The 6,927-nt window shown below is 41.8% G+C and overlaps 1 long non-coding RNA gene across 1 annotated transcript; it reads right to left on the bottom strand.

Moving 5' to 3' along the window:
- Positions 1-982: 982 nt before the first annotated feature.
- Positions 983-4,119, bottom strand: LOC145525895 (uncharacterized). Its single transcript, XR_014068492.1, has 2 exons — positions 3,037-4,119; positions 983-1,387 (listed from the first exon to the last, which is right to left on the bottom strand). It is a non-coding gene; the product is annotated as an uncharacterized LOC145525895 (long non-coding RNA).
- Positions 4,120-6,927: the final 2,808 nt, after the last annotated feature.

Raw genomic sequence — 6,927 nt, 5'->3', positions numbered from 1 at the left:
CGGAGAAGGCAATGGCACCCCACTCCAGTACTCTTGCCTGGAAAATCCCATGGATGGAGGAGCCTGGTAGGCCACAGTCCATGGGGTCGCTAAGAGTCAGACACGACTGAGCAACTTCACTTTCACTTTTCCCTTTCATGCACTGGAGAAGGAAATGGCGACTCACTCCAGTATTCTTGCCTGGAGAATCCCAGGGTCAGCGGAGCCTGGTGGGCTGCCGTCTATGGGGTCGCACAGAGTCGGACACGACTGAAGCGACTTAGCAGCAGCAGCAGCAGCAGGCTTCTACTAACAGTGTCTGATAGAATTTTTTAAAAAACGACTTTCCAGATAAAGTTGAATGCTCTGATTGTTGTTGGCAGCCACAGCTGGGACTCTGCAGTGACGACTTGATTGATTTCTTCTTGAGCCTTTTGTTTTTTCTCTCCCCGGTTCCTTTATTCATGTCATTACCTCCAACGGAAATGCTTTCCCCACATAAATACCTCCCACCTCTTCTTTCAGATTTATTGCAAATCCCCTCTCTAATTCAGTAGCTCTCAGTTGGGGACATTTGGCCATATCCAGAGATATTTTCATTTGTCACAACTAGAGGTAAATGGTGCTACTGGCATCTAGTGGGTAAGTATCCTATAATGCACAAGACAGATCCTCACAATAAAGAATTATCCAGGGACTTCTCTGGTGGTCTAGAGGCTAAGACTGCATTCCCAATGCAAGGGGCCTGGGTTTGATCCCTGGCTAGGGAACTAGATTCCACAGGCCATAACTAGAGACCTTGCATTCTGCAACTGAAGATCCTGAGTGCTAGTGCAGCTGAATAAATAAATGGTAACAACAACAACAAACAATCTAGCCCCACAGGTCAAATGTCAAGGTTGAGAAACCTTGCTATTGTCAAGTTGCCTTCTAGGGAGAAACTTCTGAAATTGTTATGCTTACTGTCCATGCTTCTAGTGCCAGCACAATATAGATTGCTTGATTTTATTAATTACACTCTGTTAAGGTTTATTTGATGGGAAATGACAGAACTTTCAACTTGAATTAGTTTCAATACTAAAGGAAACTTATTGACTCGCAAAACTAAAATGTCCTGAGGTAATGCTCATTTCAAGCGATGCTTCCTCTGGTGACTCAAATGATATCATCAAGATCCCAGTTTATTTCCAATTCGCTTCCCTAGATGTGGTCAGTTTTAGCACAAGCTCCCCTTCCCCCACATACTTGTGATGTCAAGACAGGTACAGATCCAGTTTCACATCCTTATATTGTCCTGTCCAGGGCTGGACTGTCCAAGACAATAGCCACTAGGCTCTTGTGGCTCTTGAGAATGGTGCCTAGTCAGAATCAACACACTCTGTAAGTGTAAACACACAGTTTTAAAGACCTAGAATGAAACAAATTAAAATCACAATTTTAATACTTACTACATCTTGAAATGAGAACATTTATGATATGCTGAGTTAAATGGAAATATATTATTAAAACTAATTTCACTTTTTTCTTTTAAAAATTTGACTACTAGGCTTCCCTGGTGGCTCAGATGATAAAGAATCTGCCTGCAGTGCAGGAGACTTGGGTTCGGTCCTTGGGTTGGGAAGATTCGCTGGAGAAGGGAATGGCAACCCACTCCAGTAGTCTTGCCTGGAGAATTCCATGGACAGAGGAGCCTGGCGGGCTACGGTCCATGGGGTCGCAAATGGTCAGACACGACTGAGTGGATAACATACCCAGGGGAGCCCCTTGGTGGTCTAGTGATTAGAATCCTGGACTTTTACTGTCATGGCCTGGGTTCAACCCCTGGTCTGGGAGCTGAGAGATCCTGTAAGCTGTGTGGTAAGGCCAAAAATAAAAAATAAATAAAAATAAATTTTAGGGACTTCTCTGGTGGTCAGTGGCTAAGAGTCCGTGCTCTCAATGCAGGGAGTTTGCAATCCCTGGTTGTGGAACTAAGATCCCACATGCTGCACAACATGGCCAAAAAATAAAATAAATTTTTAAAAAGAAAATTAAAAAACAAAATATATAGCTACTAGAACATTAAGAATTATTTGTCCTTGAAGTGCATTTATTTATTTTTTATTTTATTTTATTTTATTTTTTTTGAAGTGCATTTAAAATGGGGCTTTACCTGGCAGTATCAGTGCTGTTCTGTTAATAGATAAATGGAATTTAGGTTCACATCTTACTTAGGTAAAGTGTGCAAAACCTGATGCAGTGTGTGATGGGCAATCAGTAAACATTTGAGTCCTCTTACTTCTCAGTAAGTTTGGGAGTTCATCTCATCTGCCTTTGTGACCTTGTTGAATCAACCTGTGGACCAGAGTGTTTGTTTATTTCACTGCAGAAGAGATTTTTGAGAAAATTGGTCTATCATGCAGATATACAAAATTTTCTTTCTTGTAACATAAAAAATGGAGTTTTATTATTGCTTGTGCCTCAACTGTTTGTTTAAGTGATATTAAAGGGCTTGGAGGAAAAAAAATCATATGTAAAACTTCCCTTATGTTCCTCTTGACTAGCACTGGTACAAGGGAAGAGATTCTTGGAAGTGCCCTCAAGATGGGGCTTTTTCTATCCCAGAGATCACAGTAAACCTCTCCTTATGTCTCATTGGCTTTGGTTGGGTTGCCCCTACCAGTCACTGTAGCGGAAAGGTATGGGATAAACTGATTGATGCCATATACAGACCCACCTCTGGAGGAAGGCTTAGATCACTTTTGTCTAAAGCATCTGTTTGAGAAGATGTGTGAGAGAGTGGTGGGGTTCACAAAGGATATTTGCAATTCTGTTTGCAGAGATAGGGTAAGAGATGCTGACTCTCAACTCCTAGCTATGCTCTGAGTTGGAGACAATTTATACATTTTTCGCTGTTGATTACACAAACACTGCATGCTCATTATTTAAAAATTCAAACACAGTGGACAGGAGTGGTGCACTAAAACCCTTTTCTTAGACTTTTTGGGTAAGACTGTAGAACAGTGGTCATCTGGATTGTGAACGTCTTGAGGTCATGCCTCCTACTCTTTGCATTACCTTTCATGGTTAACATTCTTCTTTGCCTGGCACTGAGCAACTGTACCGATGACAGTGGTGGTGGTGGAGACCTCCATATACACATAGTTACATTCTCAGAGACAAGCATGTCCCCACTGGGGGGTGGGGTGGGAATCCAAGCTGTGCCCTCCAGGAGAGTAGCAGTGTGGGTTCTCAGTATTTGGAAGGGAGCTATTCAAGAGAAGGACGAAGAAGGAGCAGGTAAGGAGATGAGAGAATCACCCGAGATTGCCCTTACTTGTGTAGTGGATACTATTCTTGAAGGAGTTATGGCAGAGGGTGGTCCATCTGTCAGTCACTGGGGATGGAGTAACCCCCATTTAATCCAAGTCATCCTCACTTAAATTAAGGTGATATTGGCAGCCAGTCTGGACAATATGGAGGGCAGACTCTAAGGCCACTCCCCAGACCTAGGCTTCCTGGTGTTCTTGTCCTTGTGCGAACCCCTCTCACTGAGTGTGGATGGGACCTGTGACTTGAATATGGCAAAAGTGATGAGCTGAACTTCCCTGGTGGTACAGTGGAATAAGAATCCGCCTGCCAACACAGGGGACATGGGTTCCATCACTTGTTCTTGAAGATTCCACATGCCATGGAGCAACTAAGCCCATGAGCCAGAACTACTGAAGTCCCAGTGCTCTAGGACCCAAGAGCCACAACTACTGAGCCTGAGTGCTACAACTACTGAAGCCCATCTGCCCTAGAGCCTGTGCCCCACAACGAGAGAAGCCACCTCAATGAGAAGCCCCTGCATTGCAGCTAGAGATTTGCCCCTGTTCTTTGCAACTGAAGAAAGACCCAGTGCAACCAAAAACTTAAAAAATTAACTGATTAATTAATAAACAAGTGATGGGCTGTCACACCTGTGATTAAATTATGTTAGACTGTAATGTCTGTTTTGTAGCAAGACTCTCTTCTGTACTAGCTTTGAGGAAGTAAGCTTGGTGAGCTTCTCTATGAACAAGACCACATGACAGGAAACAGAGGGTGACCTTCACTGACAGCCAGCAGGATATTATAGCTATAGCTTTCAAGGAACCAAATGCTGTCAGCAACCACATGTAGTTAAATACCAACCCTTCCCCAGTCAAACCTTGATATGATACCACTGAATACGACTGAAACCTCGATTGCAGCTTTGCAGAGGTTCTGTCTCAGTGTGCCTGGACTCCTGACTTAAAAACTGCGAGATGATAAACCTCTAAGTTTGTGGTAATATTGCACTAGATAACTAATACAAACGGGCCTGAGTGATATAGTCCATTTAGTTTGCAACAGGTGTAGAAAGCACCTTTTAGGGTTGTTCTCATTTTATTGACCAATAGTGAATAAAGAGATACTGCAGTGGCTCAGAAAACAGAAAACTATCTCCATCAGTTACCATGGAGAGATAGGCCCCAATTTTTGTCACTGACTGGCTGCTACGAACATTTCCAATAGATCTCAGATCTTAATGATTTCTTATTCTTTGCAGAATCTTAGCTACACAGAATGAAAAACTGGCAGAGGATCTTAGGTGTATTACCGTTTTGTTACTTGGCAAAGAAAAGTGAGCTAGAAATCGTGCTCCTGAAGGCAGAAAGCCATTTTTCCCCCAAAGTTGGTTTTTTGGACCCTGCTAATGGGGAGCGGAGAGAAAACTAGCTTGGAAGAGTGATCATCTTCAAACCACATCACTCCTTAATGAAGAATTTCATTTCTAAAAATAAACCCCCAAGCACACCAATTGAAAGAGAAATGTCTTAATGGTCATGGAAAATTTTCATGCTCAGAAAAACTAGTTATATTAAAATGCTGTCATACTTTTGTCTGCAGCCAACACAAAGGATGCTGATGCATCAATCCATCGTTCTCCCTTCTCAAGCGCTTCATCCTAAATAACAGCCAACCTTGGGAGTTTACAAAACCAATTCACGCTTGTTCTCTTCTCTCTTGCTTAGTGTGTGGTGAAATCTACCATCTGATGTTTCCATATTTCTCCTCTTAAAACCCTAGAATGTATTTTGGTTTACAGGTGGCTCTGTTTTTTATGCCATGAAATTATATATTCTTGGAGCCCTCTGTGATAAACGGGGGATCCTAAAGGAATTTAAACCTCTTGTTGGCCTTTTGGTAATAGGAGAAGTGTGGAAAGGGCATCCAGGATTCAAAGCTGAGAATGAAAATAGCTTCATGGACCCCACATTCCAAAGAGAAGAAAACAACTGAGGTCCTCCCCTTCTGTAAAAAGGAACCAAACTCCTTTGCTATCTGCAGTCTGATGCTAGGCTGTATAGGGTGGAGATAAGGCAAGGGGGTGAGGCTGTTCCTTCTCCTTCCCATGGGGGAAACTTTCTTAGTGATGGAGGGGACTATGGAGGACCTGAAGGCATCTTGTTCCCAGAGTGACCAGGATGGTCAGTGGACTTGCTGAAGTGCAAGTCATGCTTTTTTTTTTTTCTTAGCTGGCCTCATGCATTTATTCTTCCCCCCAAATTTTATTTTCAGTGCCGTAAGTCTCTGCCATACCTTTCACCCAAACCCTAAAGTTGGGTTTTTTTGAGTTGAATTTTAGTTGGAATTGCATTTAATTTTTTCAGCTCTACTGGGGTATCATTCATATACAATAAATGTACTATTTTAGGGATACATTTAGATGAGTTTTGACAGATGTATACACCATGTAACCATCACTGCAATCAAGACAGAACATTCTCAACAGCCTTGGAAAAGTCCCTCATGCCCTTTCGCATTTAATCCTCACTTCCACTACCAATTCCATCTGCTATCATTTTTTCCCCTTTCTGGAATTTTACATGAATGTAATCATACAGTATGTACTCTTTTGTATCTGGTTTCCTTTACTCAGCCTAATGATTTTGGGATTTATCCATGTCATTACGTATATCAATAGTTCTTTCATTCTTATTGCTGGGTAGGATTCCATTGTTTGGATAGGCTGTAATTTATTTATCCTGTGTTTTATGTTTATGTTAATTTGAGAAGAAAAGAAATTCTTACAATGCTGATGCTTCCTAATTAGGAACAAGCTATGCCTCTTCATTTTTTTTTTTTTCACTCAGATCTTGTTGTTATGCCTGTAGTCAAGCTTTGTAGTTTTCTTTATGTGGCCTCTGCTCTTACTGAGTTTATTTCTAGGAACTTGATATTTTGTTGCTACTGGAATAGAATTTTTTTTCTCTTAACCTTAGCTCAATGGTTGCTGCTGGTATAATGGAAAGCTATTGATTTTTCTTAACATTCATCTTATAGTGGGCTATCTTTTAGAATTCTTGTTAGCTCTAATAGTTTCTTAGTTGAGCCTCTTGGGTTTTTTCAGGTTTACAGTCCTGTCTAATGATAACATTTCATTTTCTAAGAGTGATACTTATTTCTCATTCTTATTTCTGTGATCTCTAGCGAAAGGGAGGAAAATGGGAGGAAGATGGCTTGGGTGTGAAGGTGGAGAGGCAGAGAGAGGGTCAAAATGAAGCAGCCTGGGAATTCTCTGGTGGTCAAGTGGTTAGAACTCTGTGCTTTCACTGCTGAGGGCCTGGGTTCAATCCCTGGTCAGGGAACTAAGATCCCACAAGCCACGTGGTATGGCCAAAATAATAATAATAAAATAAACGAAGCAGTCTGAACTCTTGATGTTGGGTGGGGCACAAATGAAATTAGTAGATACCTTAGAACTTAGTTGGGGTGTGAGCTGGGGGGAGAGTAATCGGAAAAGGGACCCATTTCTTATGTTAGAAAATTGTATAGGGTGGGGCCTTCCCCATAATTTCTAGTCTCTGTTTGAAACATCAGAGAAGTGTTAAAGAAAGAAGGAGGGGAGGGAACAGCATAAAGACAAGACCACTCCCCCACCCCACTCCAAAGCTCCTATTC

The sequence above is a fragment of the Giraffa tippelskirchi genome, chromosome 11, assembly GCF_054371585.1.
Source record: "Giraffa tippelskirchi isolate mGirTip1 chromosome 11, T2T-mGirTip1v1.2.pri, whole genome shotgun sequence".
Classification (NCBI taxonomy): Eukaryota; Metazoa; Chordata; class Mammalia; order Artiodactyla; family Giraffidae; genus Giraffa; species Giraffa tippelskirchi.
The sequence above is the reverse complement of the archived record's forward strand: the minus strand, read 5'-3'. Positions and strand labels throughout refer to the sequence as shown.